The sequence below is a fragment of the Nanorana parkeri genome, unplaced genomic scaffold (genome assembly GCF_000935625.1).
Source record: "Nanorana parkeri isolate BGI_ZX_2015 unplaced genomic scaffold, ASM93562v1 scaffold175, whole genome shotgun sequence".
NCBI lineage: Eukaryota > Metazoa > Chordata > Amphibia > Anura > Dicroglossidae > Nanorana > Nanorana parkeri.
In genome coordinates this window covers 1736787-1759853 of record NW_017306443.1, presented here as the reverse complement: position 1 = coordinate 1759853, position 23067 = coordinate 1736787, and positions in this window count along the sequence as shown.

Here is a 23067-nt window from a genome sequence, read left to right as displayed (position 1 = left end):
TTCAAATCTATAGGGTGTGTGTTTGCAGACATGGGCTGCTTGGCACTAGATGCAACCTATGTATTACGTCGGAACAGGATTGTTTGCAGCATGCCAATCAGTAAGGCTTAAGTCGGTTCCATTATAGGGGTTGCTGCACAGTAAATTTTAGCTAAAGCAGGTGCTGTGCAATTTTTATGATAAATTGCTTATTTACACTTATGCGTACCTTTCAGTTTTACCGTTTCACAAAAAGACAAAATTCAAAATGTGCAAATATTTGTTACTTATTAACTTACAGTTTTATCTTCTAATACAAGTACAAATTTTGGAAGTTATGTTGTGTGTGTGTGTGTGTGTGTGTATGTGTGTGTGCTAATAATTATTTTAGTCTTTTTTTAATAAAAATATAATTCAGATAAACTTTTGTGCAGCCCATCGTAGGGTGTACAAAATCAGCACCACCATCTTTTAATTTTACGGGCCATGTGCTTTCAGAAAATATATTATTATTATGATACAGGATTTATATAGCGCCAACAGTTTGCGCAGCGTTTTACAATATAAGGAAGACATTACAGTCACAATACAAATCAAGACAAGATGGTAAGGAGGGCAATTATATAAAAAATATATAAAGCAAATCAGTGAAGCATAGCAAAAAAGGTGAAACAAAAACTGCAAAAATGGTCCAGCCACCTGGGGCATGAGGCATCTCTTTTGGCCACTTTGGGGGGGCACAATGTTTGCAGTGTGTCTGCCGTCCCCTTTCCGGCCAGAGTGTTCCAAGTTGCTAAGAGCCGGGAGATGTGTAAGTGTCATAGACATCTCCCCACCCAGCTACTGGCAACCAGGGATGTCAGCAGGGCCGGTGCAAGGATTTTTGCCTACACCGGCGAAGGTGCATTTTTGCGCAATCCACAACCCCCCCAGCACTCTCAGACAACTGCCTATGCAGCCTTACGCTAGCTCCAGCCCTGACCACATTGCTCAGTCTACCCCAAAACGTGGAAGCATTTCCTCACTAGAAGCAGATAACAGTTTAAAGGCTAACCTCACCTTTCTGACCATGTTTCATGTTACACCCATATTTGGGGTGTAACATGAATCTTGGTCAGAAAGTGTAATCAATTTAGTTGCGCTAGGATAAGTGTTGAATCACCAGCTGCAACAATGTATACAGACTTAATTAATGTGGACAAATTATGTTGCGCTTGGTTGTGAATACTACACCTCTAATTAGTTTCCTATGTGACGTGAAATTTAATTATTTGGTGGAAACGGTCATTTTTAATCCCGTGTTGTAAGTGAAAAAATATTTTCTTCAGTGTTCCCTAATGATTTTTTGTTATATAATACAATAAGCAAAAATTATTAAATTAATGAACTTAACCTGTGTTTTATTTAGTCTTTTGTTCTATCAATGTTCAATATTTACTTTTGGGATGTGCAACAAAACCGTGTGGTGAGATCTCATGTGCCTCACTTTTCACCTTTATTGTGGTTGTATAATAATAAACAATGCAACGTGATTGTGCTCGTGGGATCAATGCCTATATAGGTAAGAAACTTTATGACGATTAATTACAAGAATTGCATCAACCGATGAAAGTATCTCTGATTAGACAGCTGTCTAACTCAGAGTTCTGGGATTCTGGGAGTAGTAGTAGCCTAGATGGATAAAGCACCTACTATGAATTCAAAACAAATATAACAATATTAGAACATATGCAGTAGTTCTAGTGACACCACTATATACCGGCCTCAGTCAACGGTTTGCAATGTCTTTGTATAGGGCGAGGATTGAGGCTAAACAGAGTTTTTTCAATCACAAAACTGTAAAAAGTTGTAAAAAATCAGATGTCTATTACTTGTGTTCCGTCAGTCAGTCTCCGAAACAACTATTGTCATCTCTCTCCACTCTCTTTCGGTTGGCCGATACTCGATCTCATTGACGGCGTCGAACACCCTCCAGGTGCAACCAGGGGCAGCGCCGGGCTGTCCAACCAAGGGAGGAAAGGGAGAACCGCAAGAGAGAAAATAGATCTAAGTGCAACCGAAAAGTTCTTTATTCCAAGTAAAAAAGTGATCGCACTTACAAGATTAGTTGTGTAAAACACGCATATGGATGTGAAGGACACCCAGCCTTGAAGATCTTTTCCAGTATGTCAGCAAGGAAGCAGCGGATGCCCTTAACGCGTTTCATCGTTTGCAGACTTTTTTAAAAGGGTCCCTAAGTACTATGGTTGTGGGAAAGAGGCCCTTATCCTCATCAACATGAGGAAAAGGTGTTTTTCCAGGGTCCCCCCTGGCAAAGCACCCTCCCCATGTGGAGGGCATGTGGCCTGGTATGGTGCAGGAGTGGGGGGGGGAGGGGGGCGCACGCTCGTCCTCTCCTTTTCCTGCTCTGCCAGGCTTTTGCTCTGATCAAGGGTCATTTTTTTTCTTTTTCTTGGCTTTGGGGTTCCCCCGAAAACTCCTACTAGACCTAAGGGCCTGTTCACACCATATGCAGTTGTAATGCAGTCCGTTTATTTTAACTGCTGCAGTCAAAAAACATCCCAATGCTTTCCTATGGACTTTCTTGTGCCTAATTCACACCATTGCAGTCCGTTCAGATGCAGTCAGAAAAAGTACTGCTTGTCCTATTTTACCTGCATCTAACTGCACTAAACGCTTTAAAATGCACTAAAACTCAACGCAAAAAAAACCAAAACAGAATTGATTGTGGCATCATCCGGGGACATGCAGGGGGAAAAATGCATCACAAACGCATCAAAACAGATCGCAATGCAACTGCGCAGACGCACGCAGTTGTGATGCAGTTTCTGGTGTGAATTAACCCTAAAGGATATATATTTGGGGCAGGCCCATGCTTTTTTTTTTTTCATAGTTTCCATGGACTGTCAAAAGTCAAAAGTCACAAACAGAATTGACTTTTGGACCTGAATCCTAAAAAATGAAATAATGAAAAATCTGAAATGAAACGAACCGTATTTTTTGCTGGCACACGTGTCTAATGAAAAGTGTGACAACCACCACTGCCTCTGTTGACTTTTGTTCTTTTCAAACAGGTATTGGATGCCCATACACGTTTATTTGAAAGCAAAACCCACAAGTTACATGCAGTTTAGAAGAGGTCAACCGCAGGACAAATGTACCTGTTAATTAACTCTGATCTCAGAAGCATCTCAAACTGATGTCAAACGGAAGCCATTGACGCAAGCCCAAATCTCATTGACACAGGCCCTAAATACCACTATAGTTTAGTGTTTTTCTAAGTATTAAACTCATGCCCACAGAATTTATCAAGCGCAAGTGATGTCAGTCTATTTTTAGCCTACACTTCTTTGTCTCCTGTTTTAAGATTGTACAGCATGACCTTGCACTGATCCTTATAAGATGTCCACTCCTAAGGAAATTAGCAGCAGTACTCAATGTCTTCCATTACAAATTGTCATCCTGTAAAGTGATGAAGGCTTGAGTCTTTTGAAGCCCTTTCTAAAGGTGCCCATACACTGCACGATTCTCGTACAAGAATCGCGGGAAATCCGGCAATCGTACGATAATCGTGCAGTGTATGGAAGGCGTGCGACCGTTTCTACTGTACGGTCGCACGTCTTCCGTCGAACCAGCATGCTATAAAAGCCGCCGAGAATCGTACGATTCTCGGCGAGTTAGTGGCCTGCATGTTCAACAACTGCCGAACGGGCCGGTGTGCCCCTTTGCAGTCATTGTAAGCCCGCCCCTCATTACAGTCATCGTAAGCCCGCCCCTTGCGATGATCGCAAGTACGATCTGCCTGTCCAAGATGGGCAGATCGTACGTTTTTTAAAGTACTTTACAACCCTCGCAAGACAAAAGTCTTGAGGGTTGTAAAGTGTATGGCCACCTTTAAACCCAAATGAAAAACATTCATTTCTAACAGAGTACTGAGCCCTGATTGGGCAAAGTCTTGCACCTGGCCTGTGGTCAGCTGCAAGTCTTTACCCAATTAGGGCTTCATTGGGTAAATTGCCTTGGCGCATTGCCTTGTGGGATGTTGAGCGGTGGAACAGGCCGCCGAACATTCTTAGGGCCTGTTCACACCAGTTGCAGTTCATTCTGGCACGATTCTGGCCAAAACGCACTGCCTCACATTGGGGGCAGGAGGGGGCGTGGCGGGCCATTGAAGTGAATGACACCATAGCCACGCCCTCCGGCCACAATGCGATCACCCGCACGGGATCCCAATGCACATTGTGCCTGCGGTCCGGTCCAGTGCCATCAAAATGCTGCAATTTCAATGGCCATCCACGCCCCCTCCTGCCCCACTAAAAAGTGAGCTGGCTGCAATGCTAGGTAGTGCGTTCCGGCAGAATCGGGCCGGAACGCACTGCAACTGGTGTGAATGGGCCCTAATAGTTCGTATGCTCGGCAAACATACGAACTAGCGATGTTCGAGTCAAGATCACGTTCGACTCGCACATACAGCCCATCCCTATTGCAGAGCATAATGAGTAAGTAAACTGGTTAGTCCTGCATTTATATAACACACAACTAATAGTATATATTTGTTTAATCAATATCTATTATATTAATCATTATAAATATATTACCAAATGGTTATAGTTATAGATGTTATAAATCCTTATTATCCTGACTTATAGTAGAAACATCATACATACATAAAATACAAAAACTGTATAATGAGTTGTATGAATAAGCAACATGTGGAACATTTAGCTTTGTAGGTGGAGGTAACTAGAGTTGATGTAGGGCATTTGAGCTTTGTAGATACAGGTAAAAAGTTCAATGGCAGAAAGTAATGAACATATTTTCTGACCTTGGAATAAAGAAAAATAGGTTAATTGCCAAGACAGCTGTCCTCTAACCTTGGTGTGGGGGAGTCGTATCAAGACGAGAAGGCCCATCTACTGGTCTTGGCATGATCTAATACAAGTACAGGGTGACATTTCTATCTGATTTGTGGAGATAATTCAATGTAATGGTCCAGCTGTTCAAATCCTTATAAATAGGTCTTGCAAGCCCATATTCTTTGAACCCGAATTGCTGCTTGTTCCCAGCTGGCAGAATAAACCTACTTCTTAAAGATCTGCCTGGTGTCAGTCCTCTGTTTATTCTACTTCACTGGTCTACACTGAGCTCCTTGGCTTCACAATGTTGATAAAAGTGTTTAATTACTTTTTGTCATGACTCCTAAACAATATACTGCGTTCCCAATAGATCTGAAGTCTTTTTTCTAATTAGTGTCAAATTGGATGTGTACACAGTGCAAACAACAAAATAATAATAATAATAATAATAAAATGAACCTATTGTATGCCATAGAGTTTTCTGATCTGCTTTAAATTGATAAAATTAGCTTGACTATTAGCGTAAAGGACAGGAATAATTCCTATAGAGCTTTGCTGTAATCTGATGATTTTCTTTCTTAATTCCTGCTGAAACATGTTAACAGAGACTTAAAGAACTTCCGAGCAGAAGAAAACGTGACCCTTGCAGTGGGGCTACCCCCGCACTGCAAGGGCTAAGTGCTTATTTTTGTCTAGCATCTAAAATAACAAAGAAATACTCACCCAAACCTCGGACCCGCCTGCCTGCTACACCGGTCCCTCCAGCCTCTCTTCCCCATTGCTCCAGTGGTCTAAGAACCCGTGTGTCATCACGTCCCATACAATGTATTGGATGTAATGGACATTCCATCACAGGCGCAGAGGAGGAGAGAGGCTGCAGAGACTGGTCTAGCAGCTAGGTGGGTCAGAGGTTCAGGTGAGTATATCTTTGATATTTTAGACTCTAGATGACAATGAGCACTTAACCCTTGCCGTGCCAAATTAGCCCCACTGCAAGAGTTAAGCTTTCTTCTGCCCGGAGATATTGCATATGTTGAACAAACAAAGAGCCGCGCTAGGAGTAGTGAGGTGTGTAAAACAAGAAACTGAAAACTAAACGTGGACCAGCTGCAACAATATATGGTATTAACCCGTGTATAGTAGTGCTGTTATGTTGCGCTCAGTCTAAATGTGCATAAATATACTCTCAAATTGATAATCACCTCACAGCAATGCCACTTTGCCAATGTTGCATATGTTGCTATCATTTTTAAGATTTTATTATTATCCATCTCAAGTGACCTGTATACATTTCCCCTTGAGTTTAGTGTTCTATAGATAATCTCAACAGTTTAATACACATAAACAGTTCAACAGTTTAATATCACATAAAACAGACAGGAATATCATCTCTCATTATAGTTGTTACAGTAATGATACAGTACAGGGGCAGACTGGGCCGGGGTGGCAGGGTGCCAGGGTGCCAATAGCCCATTGGGCCTCTCTGATGCCCCTTAAAAAAGGCTACCGCCACAGCGGTGATCTCCCACGGCAGCTCTCTCTTCCACTCTGCCACTCTAGCGGCCGAGGAGGAGAAAAGGCAGTCTGGCTACCCGTGGTGCCTGCCCAATTCACTGTTCAGGCTCCTCAGCAGATACCTGTCTCTTCCTCCACCCACTTCAGCTGCCATAGCTGGAGACTGCAGCACCTCTATTGGCTGGCTTCAGAAGGCATGAGGGGGCTGGGAGCTTCACTGACTCATTACATGCAGACAACATTGCTGCCGCCCCCCACGGCCACCCGCAGTGGAAGTGAGGAAATCTGTCCTGAAACAGCACATCAGATCATCTATGTGCACTGTAAATCCCTGTTCTTTCTGCATTACACCACTGATCTCTACACTCTGCATTACATTACAGACCATTGACCTCTGTGATACACCGCTGACCTCTACCCTCTGCGTTACACTACTGATCTCTGCACTCTGCATTACACTACTTTTGGGAATCTTCCCATACATCCAGAGAGAGACTTTGAATTGGATAAAGATCATCACAGAGCCTGTTCGGATAATTGATACAGCATGTGATTGAAAAAAGCATCTATACAGTGGCAGTGTGTCTGCGATGGGTAATTAATCAAAATAATCATCTGGCAGAACTGACATGGTGTGTCCGTCACAATGAGAAGAACAGTAAGATTATATCTACTCTTCTGCTCTCTGGCTTATGCATTGTGTACTATGTGATATGTGGGAGATTCAATCACATTGATCCTTTGATACTTTGCACAGCCACATGTATGCCTGTCCCACCCGATACTGGATTTTCGTCTGATCTGAAACATTGTTGCAGTCTATGGATATAATCTTTCATTGTGGCCGTTTGCACCACTTTATCTTGGATACAAAAGTTTAACAAACAGCATTGTTTCTTATATATGCAAGGAGGGTACATCAAAGACAATTCCGCTTATTTAATTCCCAAGTGTTTTTACCATCTGAATCGTTCAGTAATTTTCAAAGTATGATCACAGATGGGTGAACTTTATAACGGTATTGATATACTGACATTTGGATCATTTTAATAATCATCAGTGATGGCCATCAGCAGTTCACAATGAGAATCAGTGGCAGACCTAATAACCAAAGGGCCCTGGTGCAATATTTTTTCTTGGGCCCCCCAAGACGGGTGGGGGGGGGCACGGGAGCAGATCACACTGGCCCCCGCACCCCCCCCCCTCTCCCCCACAGCAGTCTCTAATGTTGCAGTAGCATGCTGGACTTACCTGAGGCCCTGTCACCTCTGCCATGCTGCCCCGGTACAGTTGATACCCATATAAGAGGCTGCCCAGACCTCACATGCCCCCCTGATGGCGGTGTTCTATCAAAGGTTGTGACTACGTTAGAATGTGTGACCGGTGATGTGGTCACGCGTTTTAACGTAATCCCGCCCAGTTTTTCGGCGGTGGAATGTGTGACCGACAATAGGTGAAACATTCCAGCGCTTTCCCAGCCTGTTCCAGGGCAGAAAGGCATCGCAAATCGCATGTGCAGGAGAACCGATCTGCCCTAAAACAGCTGATCGGTCCTGAAATGTCACTTCTCTGTGCGATCTCACATTTCACCGCACTCACAAAATCGGATAGAAGGGACATTTCATGACTCACCCTTCCAGGAGCAGCAGCCATGTGTCGTTGTGTGCTCTGCAAGGGGCGGGGCGTGTGACACACACATGTCTCCTGTGACTCACCTCCCCTCCCGCCGCCTGTTACTATGGACTGGGAAGCCCGTCGGCAGTGCGGTGCCCCGGTGTTCTAACACCGGAACCCTGCATTGCCCCATATTGCAGGACCGAACCCCACTGGGCCCCCACACAGCCTCAGGCCCCGGTGCGGCGGCACCGCCCTCACCGGCGGTAGTTCCACCCCTGATGAGAATGGTTGTAATGGTAGTGGGTTTGTTCCAATTATTTTAATGTGTGATTTGATTTACAATGTTGCCAATTTTTATTAGAGGTTTCTGTATTGTAGTGCTGTGTTCACATTTTTTTCATGCAACATTTTTTTGTTAGAGTATTTAAAAAAGCAAGCCATTTGGCTAAATATTTATATATTAAATTGGTTGAAGTATAACTTCTTTATCCACCTTCATCTCTTTAAAAGATGGTATACATTTGATGTTACACTACTGACTTCTGCACTCTGCAGTACAGCACTGACCTCTGCGCTCTGCATTATGACTGACCTCTGAACCCTGCATTACAATACTGATCTCTGCACTCCGCATTACACTACTGACCTCTGTGTTAGACCACTGACCTCCGCACTCTGCATTACACCACTTACCTCTGCACTATGCATTACACCACTGACCTCTGCACTCTGCAGTACACCACTGAACTCTGCGTTATAACTGATCTCTGAACCCTGCGTTACATTACTGAACTCTGCGGCACACTAATGACCTCTGCACTCTGTGTTACACCACCGACCTCTGCATTCTGCCATACACTACTGATCTCTGCACTCTGCGTTACACCACTCAACTCTGCATTCTGCCATACACTACTGATCTCTGCACTCTCTGTTACACCAGTGACCTCTGCACTTTGCGTTACACCACTGACCTCTGCAATTTGCGTTACACCACTGACCTCTGCACTCTGTGATAAAACTAACCTCTGAACCATGCGTTACATTACTGACCTCTGCACTCTTGTGTTACACAACTGACCTCCACACTCTGCGTTATAACTGACTTCTGCTCTCTGCATTACACAACTGACCTCTGCGTTACACAACTGACCTCTGCACTATGTGTTACACCACTGACCTCTGCACTCTGTTACGCCACTGTCCTCTGAACTCAGCATTACACTACTGACCTCTACATCCTGTGTTACACAACTGACCCCTGCACTCTGTGTTACACCATTGACCTTTGTGTTACACTACTAACCTCTAACCTCTGCACTCTGTTACACCACTAACTTCTCAACTCTGCATTACACTACTGACCTCTGCACCCTGTGTTACACAACTGACCTCTGCATTCTGCCATACACTACTGACCTCTGCACTCTGCGTTACACCACTGACCTCTGCACTTTGCGTTACACCACTGACTTCTGCACTGTAACTAACCTCTGAACCCTGCATTACACTACTAACTTCTAACCTCTGCACCCTGTTACACCACTGACCTCTGAACTCTGCATTACACTACTGACCTCTGCACCCTGTGTTACTCAACTGACCTCAGAACTCTTTTTTACGCCACTAACGTCTGCACTATGCGCTACACTACTGATCTCTGCACACTGTGTTACACTATTGACCTCTGCACTCTGCGTTACACTACTGACTTCTAACCTTTGCACTCCGTGTTACACCACTGACCTCTGCCTTACTCCACTGACCTCTGCACTCTGTGTTATTACTGACCTCTTCACTCTGTGTTACACTATTGACCTCTACACTCTGCGTTACACCGCTGACCTCTGCACTCTACATTACTACTAACCTCTGCACTCTGCATTTTTACTGACTTCTGCGCACTGCATTACTACTGACCTCTGCATTTTTACTGACTTCTGCACTCTGCATTACTACTGACCTCTGTACTCTGCGTTACATCTCTGACCTTTGCACTCTGTGTTACTTACGGAACGGAAGGGGGCAGGTACAGCTGGCTCTGCCTCTAGATAGGCAGAGCCAGCTGTCAGTCACGCAGCAGGGCGGATCCAGACATAATTGTCGGGATTCGCTTCAGCTGCGGCGTCTCAGTATACCGCGAGATACAGCTTGCGGTATACTGAGCCTAGGGTGATGGGAGGACGCTAGTTTGTGTCCTCCCGTTACCCTATGGAGAACTATGGGGAAAAGCCTCAACCCCATAGTTCTACTTTAATTCTAAATTCTGGATACCTTATTCATCTAAAGTGCACACACATACTTGAGCCTCTACTTGCAAAAACATTTTCAGAGCCTATCACAAAAGGAAACACGTGGTCGGAATTCTAATCACTTTATTGTTAACTATTTGTTTTTATCATGCAAGCTTGTAAATCTGCATAATAAAAAATTTGAAATTGAAAAAACTCAACTTTCATCGAGCTGGGTGGTGCAAACAGAGCGATCAAACTTCAGCCGATTCACCAGGAAACTGACGCAATTCTGTCCATGTATAGCCAACGTCAGCTTTTTATTGCCATCTCTCACTGGAGATTGACCTCCACCTTCTAAAACCATGAAAACATTGTCACCAGGACAAATTTAACCAAGGGAATACAGGCAGCAAAAAAAACATGTTTCTTTTTAAATACATTTTAAGCATACCTCTTTCTGAGATGAGACGCAGGGACCTGTGAGGACAAAGTATGTCGGCAAAGGATATAGCACTATCATGTCTATAGATAACTCTAGCTTCAGATATAAAATAAAATAGGCATGTAATGCATATATAGTAAATACTACAAAACAATGCACAAACCAGGCCACATACACTGCATAAACATAAAGATTACTCATTTCTCTATAGGTTAGAAAACAAAACCACACACCCACACCCACACCCACAGGTTAAAATGTCCTAACACTACATAGCAATGCTGGTTGATTCTGTGGGTCTACAAATTCCAGAGATGCCTACACTGTTATGGCTTAGCAGCTTGCTATGCAGTCTTGCTACATACTTACGAGATGTACAGCTCATCCTTTATAAATATTAGGAAGTGATGAAAATGGCTGTTAGGCATATGACTCAACAATGTCTGTAGGCCCATAATACCTACCAAATTTCTGGGAAAAAAGAATGACACTTGAACCTTCATATGCAAAAAAAACAAACTATTTAATTGATTTACAGATATCTGTTGTCATTACCAACTGCAAAAAAATCATAGTATAAAAAAAAACACAAATGACTTGAGAACTTCAGGACAAGAGGTTATGAGATATCCAACCATCAGGCACATATACAAAAACAAAGAACTATTTTTTCTCGTAAGGATGGGTTAGAACTGCTGACAATGTTGTAATTGCTGTCCAGGCTTTTCTTGCATAGGTGCCACAGGGAAAGGAAGTAAGGGAAAATGTTATATTCCTCTTCAAAACTATTCTAAGTGGACTCCAGTTTGCCTAACTGCAGAAGAGCACAATAGGATAAATCACTTTACTATAACCTGGGCTGCTTGGACGGTATTATGACACTCTTAGGAGTTCTGAGATATAGGGGTCTATTCACATTAAACTCACCCCCCACCCCCACCCTATTGCTCCTCTACCATCCTTCTTCCTACCCTCATAATTTAATCTTTTTTAATTTTTTCTATCACCCTTCCAGAATTTCTCCAATACATACTGATATCCCTCTAACTGCACTCAATGCCATACAAAACCTATGCTACGTTTAACTATAAGTGCCTATCTGGTTCATGCCTACACTGGGTAATAATACCCAGTATAATAATAATAATACTACTTTGCTGTACAAGTTGTACAAGTTTTCAACACATTGTGGACACACTGAGATTGTTTCATACTTATCTATTGTCATCTTTTTTCAAAGGCAACAAAAATCAGATTGAACCAAAAGTGTTCTAAGAATCTCTGGTACTCTTTATTACTGTAAAGTAATCTGTTCATTGAAAGGCTTACCTGCAACCACAGTAAACGACTTTGAGGCCAAGTTTGTCTTTTGTTGTTCTTTTTTAATTGCAAAAATTGGAAAACTTTCCATAAATCTACCATTACACTATAAATATGTACATACACAGAAGTATATTTCACCTGCTACTTTAGCATTTAAATAAATGCCATGGGCATTTGTATTTATATGTATATTTCATGAATACTATGCGGATTCATGTATAATATATTAAGAAACGGGTGGGAATACAATTATAGGTGATCATACATGGGCAGATTTATCATCTGTTTAGGAAAATATAGCCTGTTGCAACAACCCTTTAAGGCAAGCGAGAGGCTGGCTGCTGTGTATTCAACTGAATTACTGACAGGAAGTCAACCGAAAAATGAAACTCTATGAAACTACAATTTTGGTGTACGTTTAATAAACCTTGATCAAACTAGCTTTATCGCGAGTTAACTTTACTCAGCAGATCTCTTTGTTTTTCTCGGCTGCACAGAGGCTGTTTAATAACCTGCGAAAAGAAAACTTATCACACAAAACTGCTGTGAAAGGCTGGGATAAGTGGTCATGGTGATCAGTAGAGAAAGCAATGTGGGGAATGTATTCTGAGCTGCACAATGACATCCTTTGTGATAATCTACAATCCTCCTGACAGGATCATAGTTTACTTTTTGCCAAACCACCCAATAATATTAAAAAGCACCTATATAGCAAAGTGCAACAGTTATTTATCTGTTAAAATGATGAAAATTGCTAAAAAGCTGGATTTACATGTTCCGATTTGTTCAGCATGTACTAGTACAAAAACATGAATCAAATTACCAGAGGCGGCCACAATGCGAGGCATGATGGGGTTAAACATTCTAAAGGGGCACTCTGATGGAGCCAAGCTTGTTGCGGCTAAGGGATGGGAAATGTGAGAGTCAGGTGCATGAGGAACCAATCAATGCCCAAAGGGGTTTAGATAATGCTCCAAGCCACAAATCAGTAGTTGCCATAGCATTCATCTATGTAAGTGGGTTGTACTGCTTCAGTGCCCTCTCTACTTACCTCTAAAGTCTAATCAGTATACTTTGTTGACAGTACCTTTTGATAAAACATATGTTTAACAAAAAAAGGACTGCACAACCTTCATGCTATAACAGTGCCCTCTGTCTCTGTGTCCTCCTCTGCCATTTATCCTCTTGCCACATTCCCGGTTAATGACAGCTATCGTCATCCATCTACTTCTGTTGAGCCCAGGCTGTAAATGACCCCTTGGGCTTGTGCCATCATGCAGCTTGGGTTAACAATGCTGTGTTGCATAGTTCAGCACTCACATGTCACAACATGAATCATGCTGCTCTCTGTATCAGTATCGCTCACCGCTACTGCTGAAGAAGAAGAAGGAGGACCCAAGTTATCATGTGACCGGCTAGAAGAAACAAGGATTAAGGTATGTATCTTTAGATTTTAAAAAGAGTAGGTGATGGGGGAGGATGCAAGAGGGATGGAGAGGACTGGGAAATGGAATACTGGAGTTGTCTTTTAAGTTTGATTAGAGGACTTAGGGTAAGGCCTCGATCCTTGTGCCAAGAGCTCTGCAACAAGAGCAATCAGTGCTGATCTTGATAAAGGTCAAAGCTAATATATCAACAGGATCTTGCGTCCTTGGGGTGAGCTTCTAGCTGGTAGATGTTAATAATGCTTTGGAAACCTTTGACGCTCTTGAAAAACATTGTTGTTTTTTTTGCAGCAGCACAGGAAAAAGTATGTGGACCTTCAAGATGAATATGTAGAAAAACAGCCTCATTATATTTTTCCACGATCATTCCTCATGATCCCTTAGGATCATGCCGAATAACATTTGGCTTATTCAGTAGGATTACATTTGCAATATACAGTATAAATATATATATATATCTATATATTCATATATAGATATATATATACTATATTACCAAAAGTATTGGGACGCCTGCCTTTGCACGCACTTGAACTTTAATGGCATCCCAGTCTTAGTCCGTAGGGTTCAATATAGAGTTTGCCCACCCTTTGCGGCTATAACAGCTTCAACTCTTCTGGGAAGGCGTCAAAAGGGTTTAGGAGTGTGTCTATGGGAATGTTTGACCATTCTTCCAGAAGCACATTTGTGAGGTCAGGTACTGTCAGGAACTTGCAGGTAATATATATATATATATGTGTATGGAACCCAATTGCGAGGGATGAACACACATGGAGTGGATGTGCCAGGAACCGATAGCGCCAAGCTGATAAGGGAAGTCCAGTTTTCGTAGTCAAATAACAGTCCAAGGTCGATGCAGGCGGAGGAGGTTTTCATGTGGTTATACAAGCCAAGGTCAGTGCAGGCAGCTGCGGTTCAGAAACGATAAACAAGCAGGAATCCAGGAGTCAGGAATACAGGAACAAGGGTCTGAATGCTGGGGAGTCAGGAACCCAGGTCTGAACACTGGGAAGCTCACTAATAACTGAGCACTGTGCTCTCTGAGCAGCAGTGCTTATAGGAAAGGTCTGCTGATTAGCAGTTATCAGCGAGGGTGTGGTGACAGGTCAGCATTCACACATCTCCTCTAAAGCAGATCTGCAATTTAAACTTGGAGCTGATGCAGAGCGCCCTCCCATAGGAGAGGATTGAGAACATATTGCACCCTGCGGCTGCCATATTGGACAGGCAGCCAGCTGCTGTTTGTGGTTTGGGAGAGTGTCACAGGCAGCTTTGGATGCTGCGAGGAGAGGGGTATAAGCGGCATTACAGGTACTGATGTTGGATGAGAAGGCCTGGCTTGGCTCGCAGTTTCCACTCTAATTCATCCCAAAGTTGTTCTATTGGGTTGAGGTCAGGACTCTGTGCAGGCCAGTCAAGTTCCTCCACCCCAAACTCGCTCATCCATGTCTTTATGGACCTTGTGCACTGGTATGCAGTCATGTTGAAACAGGTAGGGGTATGGTTGCCACCTTTTCTTCAAGCCAAACTCGAACACTGTAGCGCCTCGCGGCAATTTTTTTGTAAAGTATACTCTATGCAAGTATTTGGAGTTAATCACAACTTGCCAGTATGACACAGGTCCCCAGGTATGCAATCTGTACATAAACGATGCTCCCCTAAGATGCCAGTGTGCCACAAGTCCCAAGATATATACTATATAAAGCAATATCCATATACTTTGCCGCACTCATTACCCGATATCCCAAAAGTAACGGGTTCTCGTAATGACTGCAGATGGCGCCGCTCACAACAGAACTCCAATACAGATGTCACCAGCACCAAGATTCCATGTTAGTGCAAATTAGGGATGCACCGATACCAGAGGCGCACCAGAATGGAGATTTCAAAAACGAAACCGAAATAAATAAAAAAATGTGAGACCGAAACCGAAGATATTTTTTGTTTGACCTTTTTCACATTTTTTTCAAATATTTAATTTTTATTTATTTTTTATAAACTTTTATATGTTTTAATATTTATTTTTATTTATTTATTCATTTTTTGATTACATATTTTTCTTTTTTACTTTACTGTTAAGAGCTTTGGGGAAATATTGGGGGCCTAAACAGACCTCTGATATTTGCCTTTTAAAATAGAAAAAGAGATTGAGAACAGAAAGTCCTCAGAGAACACAGAGTCCTCAATCTCTTTTTCTGTATCACAGCCTGACAGCACAGCCTGTCTCCGCTCACATACCGCTTTGCCGATCTGTGGCAGGAGGCTGAGCGGTGTGGGAGGAGAGACGCCGGACGCTCACAGCGCTCTCCTCCCGCAGCGCTCGGCCAACTGTCACACTTTATCTTCCCTCCCCCGCTGGGACACCAAGCAGCGTCCAGCGGGGGAGGAAAGAAAGCACGGCTGCGCCGCTGTATTGGCAGAAAAATGGCACTTTCGGCATTTAGCCAAAAGTGCAATTTTCGGCCGATATGTTTCGGCGGCCGACATATCGGTGCATCCCTAACCAATACCATTTTTTTTGGTGTAGAGTATGAGTACCGGTATTTTTTTTTGGTACTCGCCGATACCAAGTACCGATTACCGATACTGGTGCCTTGTGCCCCAATTATCAGGAAGGCGGGCGGCGGATCATGACCCGTAGCCTGGCTTCTGGATTTCCTGTGAAGCTGGTGTTCAAGTGAAAGAAACCGGCTTCAGAGGCTACCTAGCTTCTTGACCAATCAAGAAGAGGGGCGGCGAGTCATGATGTCAACCCGCTACCTGATTGGCTAGGAAGCCAGCTTCACTTTTTTCTAGGTAGCGTGTCTTCCTGACCAATCAGGAGGCCAGGACATGAGTCATGACGTACCACTGGGCTTCCTGATTGATTAGGAAGCCAGGCTGCCTACCAGCAAGTGAAGCTGGCTTCCTTGCCAATCAGGAAGTCGGGCGGCACATCACGACCCACCTAACAGCATCCTGATTGGCTAGGAAGCCGGCTTTACTTTTTTCTAGGCAGCGTGGCTTCATGACCGAGCAGGAGGCTGAGACGCGAGTCATGACGTACCGCCCGGCTTCCTGATTGGTTAGGAAGCCAGGCTGCCTAGCAACAAGTGAAACAGGCTTCCTAGCCAACCTAGGGTTGCCACCTTTTCTTCCAGTGAAACACGAACACTCTAGTGACGCGCGGAAATTTTTTTGGGAGAATGAGTCGCGGCTTATTCATATGTAAATATCGTCACCCATTCATATGTAAATATCACAGTTGAGATTATTTTTAGTAGGGGGCCAGTAGCTCCTATCTTAATTTTGGTTGCCCCTGTCTGCCTGACATCATGTGTCCGGGTTTCTGCTGCCATGAAACCCAAACACAGCATTCAAAACCCGGACTGTCCAGGTGAATCCTGGACAGGTGGCAACCCTAAGCCAACCAGGAAGCCAGGAGGCGGGTCATAACCCACCACCCAGCTTCCTGATTGGAAAGGAAGTCGGCAGTATGCTCCCTTGGCACTGCCGGTCAAAGGGAAATCTCCCTCCGACCGGAAATTCCGGTATTGGGGAAGGTATCGGAACATTTGGACGAGTACAAGTATCTGCCCAAATACCCAGTATCTGCACCGACATTAGTATCGGTACATCTATAGTGCAAATCCATTTTATTGATAGTTGTCATTCAAACGACAAGCCCATTTGTGAGCCTGATGAAGGGGAACCTGCACTGCCCCAAAAGCGCTTGTCGATTCTAAAAGGCTTGTACCCGGGCACAGGATTCCAAACCTGGACTGTCCGGGTCATTCCCATACGGGTGGCAACCCTAGGTAGGGGCCATCCCAAATTTGTTAGCATGAAATTGTCCAAAATTTCGTGGTATGCTGATGCCTTAAGAGTTTCTTTCACTGGAACTAAGGGGCCAAGCCCAACCCCTGAAAAAAAATCCCCCCTCTACTTGGTACAATGCAGTCAGGCAAGTACCGTTCTCCTGGCAACCACCAAACCCAGACATGTCCATCAGATTACCAGACAGAGAAGTGTGATTCATCACTTCAGAGAACATGTCTTCACTTCTCTAGAGTCCAGTAGTGGTGTGCTTTACACCACTGCATCCGATGCTTTGCATTGCACTTGGTCATGTAAGGCTTGGGTGCAGCTGCTCGACCATGGAAACCCATTCCATGAAGCACTCTACGCACTGTTGTTATGCCAATCTTGAGGCTACATGAAGTTTGGAGGTCTGTAGCTATTGACTCTGCAGTTGGCGACTTCTGCGCATTGTGCGCTTTAGCATGCGCTGATCCCGCTCTGTCATTTTATGTGTCAAACAGCTGATTGATTGAGTGATTCATACATTATAATCAGCTAAATATGAAATGTAAGTAGCACTTCATTATATTCATTATATATACACGTAAGACCAACAACATAACTCTGATTTGTAATAATTACCTTACAGATGTATTGGATTTAGAATGCTATATCTGCAATGTATGAATAAGGTACATCAAGTTATCTAATTAGTGACTAACGCTCAATTTAACACTCAAGCATTAAATTACTTTCCTGTCCGTCTTTTTTCACTATTCACAGTCTCACTAAACCTAGAGCCCTCTATGCATTTAATATTCATTTTTATTGTCCTCCCTTGAACAATTTCCTTTTCCCTTGGTTAATGGGTAGCTAAAGTGCTGTTCCAGAATGTTCCAATGTTTTTTGAAGAACAATCTCTAATGGCTGTCTATAATCTTTATAGAAATAGTCTAGATGGGAACTTTCACTACAAAAAGCTTCCTTGATGCATTGCACTTAAAAGCTATTATATGCTTTCTCTTCTAACACTATTTCTAGAATATCAGGTATGGCATTTTTATTGATGACAGAAAACAATATATTGTACTTTAAAGGAATGTTTTTTCTTTGTTTTTTAAAAATATTACTTGCTTTTCTATTCTTGGCTTGCCTGACCAGATATACTAGACCTGGAAATTTCGGCCCTGGGAATGATTTCCAAGGCATATGCCCTGGCCACATGTGGATATATTTTCCTTCTGTCAATATCACAGCAGATTTTGATCTGATGAGGTAGTCAGCTAGGCAACATATGCATGCCAATGAGATATAATTTTTATAATGACCAATCTGGTTGAGCTGCACATTTATAGGCATTGTTAGTCACACATGTCCAATATATTATTTTAGTAATTATATTATACAAATACTAAAATCTCATATCATGTTATATAAAATCTTTTAAAATCTTTAACAAGTTTTTGTAATTTCAAATGTCAATTTTAGGGCCCATATACATTTCCCATTCCGTTGCAGTGTGTTAATACACACGCGTAAACTCTGGTTATGGCATGCGTTAATGTGACAATAGAAATCAAGAGATGATGGTAAGCAGGGCCCTGCCCATGAGAGTTTACAATCTAAAAGGAATGCCAATCAGCCTTCGGAAAAGTCCACGGCTAGTTAGAAAGGAACATAGGTTCCAAGAATACCATGGATCCACATTCAATTGTCCAAGAGTTCATTTAAAGCGATCATATCACAAAAGTAAAGGTGGCCATGCAGGACCTTTTTGTCAGCCATGTGATTAAAAAAAAAAAAGTTAAGAATCACATGTCATTTCCCTGTTTTCTGAAAGCCAACTTGTAGCAAGAACTGGGAATCTTAAAGTGATATTAAAGTCCAAAGTTTTTTTATGCTATTTAAAAAATGAATAAATCACTTTCATTGGATGCAGCTGCTTGATCTTAAAGAGTTTGAGCTTTTTGCAGAATTAGCTGGCCTCCTGAGCACTGGCCCTGATATCCTCTTTTAGAGGCGCTCCTTTCCCTTGCATGGTCCTATGGAGCCACCCTTGTGTGTACTAGTAAGTTGTGTGTGTCTCCACAACCACACAGAGGCACAGCAAGGTATGCCACTGCTCTTCTCCCTGCTCCCCACTCCTCCCTTTTCCTTCCTCCCTTCTTCAAGCTAGCAGATGAACAGTTGCTGGAGACTGAGCTGTCCCTTGTTATATTATACTGGACAGGAAGTTCAGGGAAGCAGAGCTGAGAGAGTTGGAGTTGTTTAGAAACATGATGACTGCAAGTCCTTGAGCAAAAACTGAAATAAATACTTTGCTGGGCAATGTATATGTGTTTGATCTGGATTTATTCATAAAAAAAAAAGTTTTTTACTTTAATACTTTTTAAAATGCAAAGTGCAAAGTTACATCCACTGCAAATCTCTCTTCTACAGCTTAACCGCCAGTAAATGAATAAACAAACCTTAATTCTAAACACTGTACATCGTTTCACCTCTGCAAATGCCAGACTACTTTATTTGCTGCTTGCAGCGATTAGACACTTTATTATACCCACACACGATGTAGGCGTACTGTAAGTTAAAGGTTTATTGATGTTGACGTTTGGAGTTGGCTGGATTGCTTTGCTCCAAAAATAGCACAGATTACATTGAAACTACCAAAACTATTTATCACTTTCTCATTTGCAAAACTTTATTCTTCGGGTATTTTACATTTCACTGATTATATTAACAATAATTGTTCTATGTTCAAGCATTTGTGCGCTGTAACCTTACTGCTGACTAAACGTGCTAACATCTTCTTTTTATGGGTTTACCATACGGTACGTGTGCTATTATCAGGAAACTCATCGAAATCACGCAGTGATAGCCTGCATTTATGAAAAGAAAAACACTTTAAACTTAAACAGTATTATTCTCAGAAATTATTCAGAATGTAGTTTTACCAAAAGGATGTGAACATTAACTTCTTACAGATAATTGTTTTCTTTATTTATTTGGTATGTTCAGTAAATAAAATAAAATATTTTTAAAATATTGCGTATGAATTGGTAATATTTACTACTTGCAGCCAGCAGGTGGCAGGCAGTATGCAAAATCTGTGCTTTCTGAAGCTGTTGTGCTAAAAACAGATTAAATGACTCAGGGAGGAGGGGTCACAACCCCCCAACAAATACATACAGGCAGTGCATTTTAAAAAGCCCAGCATGCTTTGCAAACAGAATCATGGATGCAAACTGTAATAAATATTTGCCAAATTATGATTTTATACAAATAATATACAGTATATACAAATGCATCCTCAGAATAGAGAGATCTATAAAAGTCCTCCAAGATTTTGTTGATCACATTCGGATCATCTGACTTGGTTCCGGATGCTGGTGGCTAGAAATATGGGTAGGGCGATATCGACCTTTTGCTAATCTGGCCAAGAGTTTTCCCGTCTTGTTGCCATATTTATGCAACCTTAGGGTATTGTCAAACCAGACCAGGAAGCTAGTAGCGAGGTAAGGAACCCACTGGCAGTAAGCGGCTGATAAGTCCAGAAACGAAGTACAATTTAGGGATAATCCAAGAGGGTAGTCAAAGTCCAGTCCGTGTCGAGGCAGGCAGCGAAGTTTCAGAGGCGAAAGACAGTCCAAGGTTCAGCAATCGGGAGGTACAATGAAGAGGGCAACAGGCAACAAGAGGATCAACAGGGAGGCTAGGTGTTCACACCATAAGGTGGAATAACTCAGCAATAAGCCAGAGCTCAGGCCAGGTTTTTATAGCCAGGGGAGGTAAGACCACCCCCTGGTCACCGAGGCAACCAGGAGGCTTCTCTCCCCGGGAACCAATGGCAGGTGAGAGAGATGGAAGGTGTGCACTGGGAACCTCCCCCAGCAAGGCTCACACCTGTTGGCGCAGGAGCGCTACGCGCCCACTTCCGGGGATGCGCACGCAGCCTGCGTACAGCGCATGCGCACCCGCAACCCAGGCACCAGGAGTTCTACCAAGCTGAAGGGGAACCCGTGCCCTGCGCCGTGCCCGTGGTCCCCGAGCAGAGGTAACACCCCCTGCTTCCTGACAGGTATAGTAAGCGGAGCTGAACTGTTCCTGCCTATGCGCCCACAGGTCAAATAGATTTTTAGCACTTTCCCAGGCTGCCCGGTTCTGTATAGAGGTATAAGACACTAACACCAGCCGCACTGTTCGCAGGGCCTCGCTAGATGCTTTGTACGCTTGCAGTGTTCGCTTTTTATAAGCTGTGACATATGACATTATTCTCCCTTTCATGTAAGCCTTTGCCGTTTCCCAAAAAAGGGTTGGCTGTAGTTTGTGTTGGCTATTGGAAGAGGACTATTCCATCCAAGAGGAAGTCAGGAAGTGATGGAAATCGTCGTGGGAGCTTAGATAGGAGGGGAACCGCCACATGTGTGCATTAGCAACTCTTGGAGCCGCATTAAGCAAGAGCGAGATGGGGGCATGGTCTGAGATCACTATATCGTGTATGTCGTGTGTCAAGCGGGTGGGCTAATATCCAAACATCTTGGAGGTTAAGAGCTGTTGTCATTGTAGCTAGATTCGACTGCCCAGCAAGTTCGGAGCATCTTGTTTTGGGCATGTTTCCACCAACCCACTGCCTGTCCTCTGCCAGGGACATTGTAGAGTTGAAATCCCCTCATCATTTTTGGAGAGCCATTTTGTTAATTGGCAGAAGTCAGTCTTGGATGGTGAATTTTTAAAGTATACATTGGTTGTGGCCAGGGTGGATGTACCCACCATCAGGGTAACAGTGAGAAGTACCTATAGACAGCTTAGGGCCTGTGCTGATGGGCTTTTGTTCACTTCAAGTTTTGGGACAGGTATATGGGAATGCAAAACCTGCTTAAAGTAGATCAAATGCAGGTCAGTAGGAGGTCAAATGCAGATCAAATTCAGCTGTCAATTCATTTAGAATGATATCAGAAGTGTCTCAAACAGATGCCAAGCTGATGCAATTGACACAAGCCCAAAGTCCATCGACACAGGCCCCAAAGGTGACCACGCATTTGTAATTTTTAATTTAGAACCTTCTTCCAACCACTTGACTATGTAGACATTTAATTATCAGTTCAAAGTGTAACACTGTGATCTAAACTAACTTGCGCTAATGGAATTAATAAAAGTGCGTAAAAGAGGTTTACAATTTAAAATTAATATTAATATTAATATGACCATAGGGTTAAAATTCCATAAAAAATCTAAGACCAAAGGGTAGGGGGAAAAGCTGCTGAACTCAGGCTAAAAGCCTCCAGAATTATAATGTAACAAAATGTACAGCGCTAAATACCCTTCAGGAAATTCAATAACGATAAGGATCAGAGTGATGTCACCTCCGTGTCACACAATCATGAAAAAGTGTGTGTGTATAATAAATTATTGTGTAACAAGTTATAACAGTTGTCATAAAAACGTGTCTTAAAAATATCTTATTATATGAATATATAGAAATCTACAAAAAACATGTGTCATATATGTGGAAAATAAAAACCATCTCATTATAAACCAGTCTGTGTTGTTTTCTTCCGAAAAATTTAAAAAAATGCAAATTTATAAAAAAATTTTGGAAATGTACTTAAAGTTTTTTTGACTTTCTTAGAGTTCTCGGATCTTCAACACAAGAAGCCCAAAAAAATGATGAAAAGAAAAAAATAAAATAAAAATAGAAATACACATAAAAAATATAAAAAAAATATAATAAAAAACAAAAAACAAAAGAAATGTTCAGTGTTGTGAAGTCTCCAACGACAAAACACAGAAAGAAGGAAAAAACAGGCAGATCCCCTATAGGGGATGCACTCACCAGATCCCTGATGATCGAAAGCCTATATTCTTATCCCGTGGAGGCC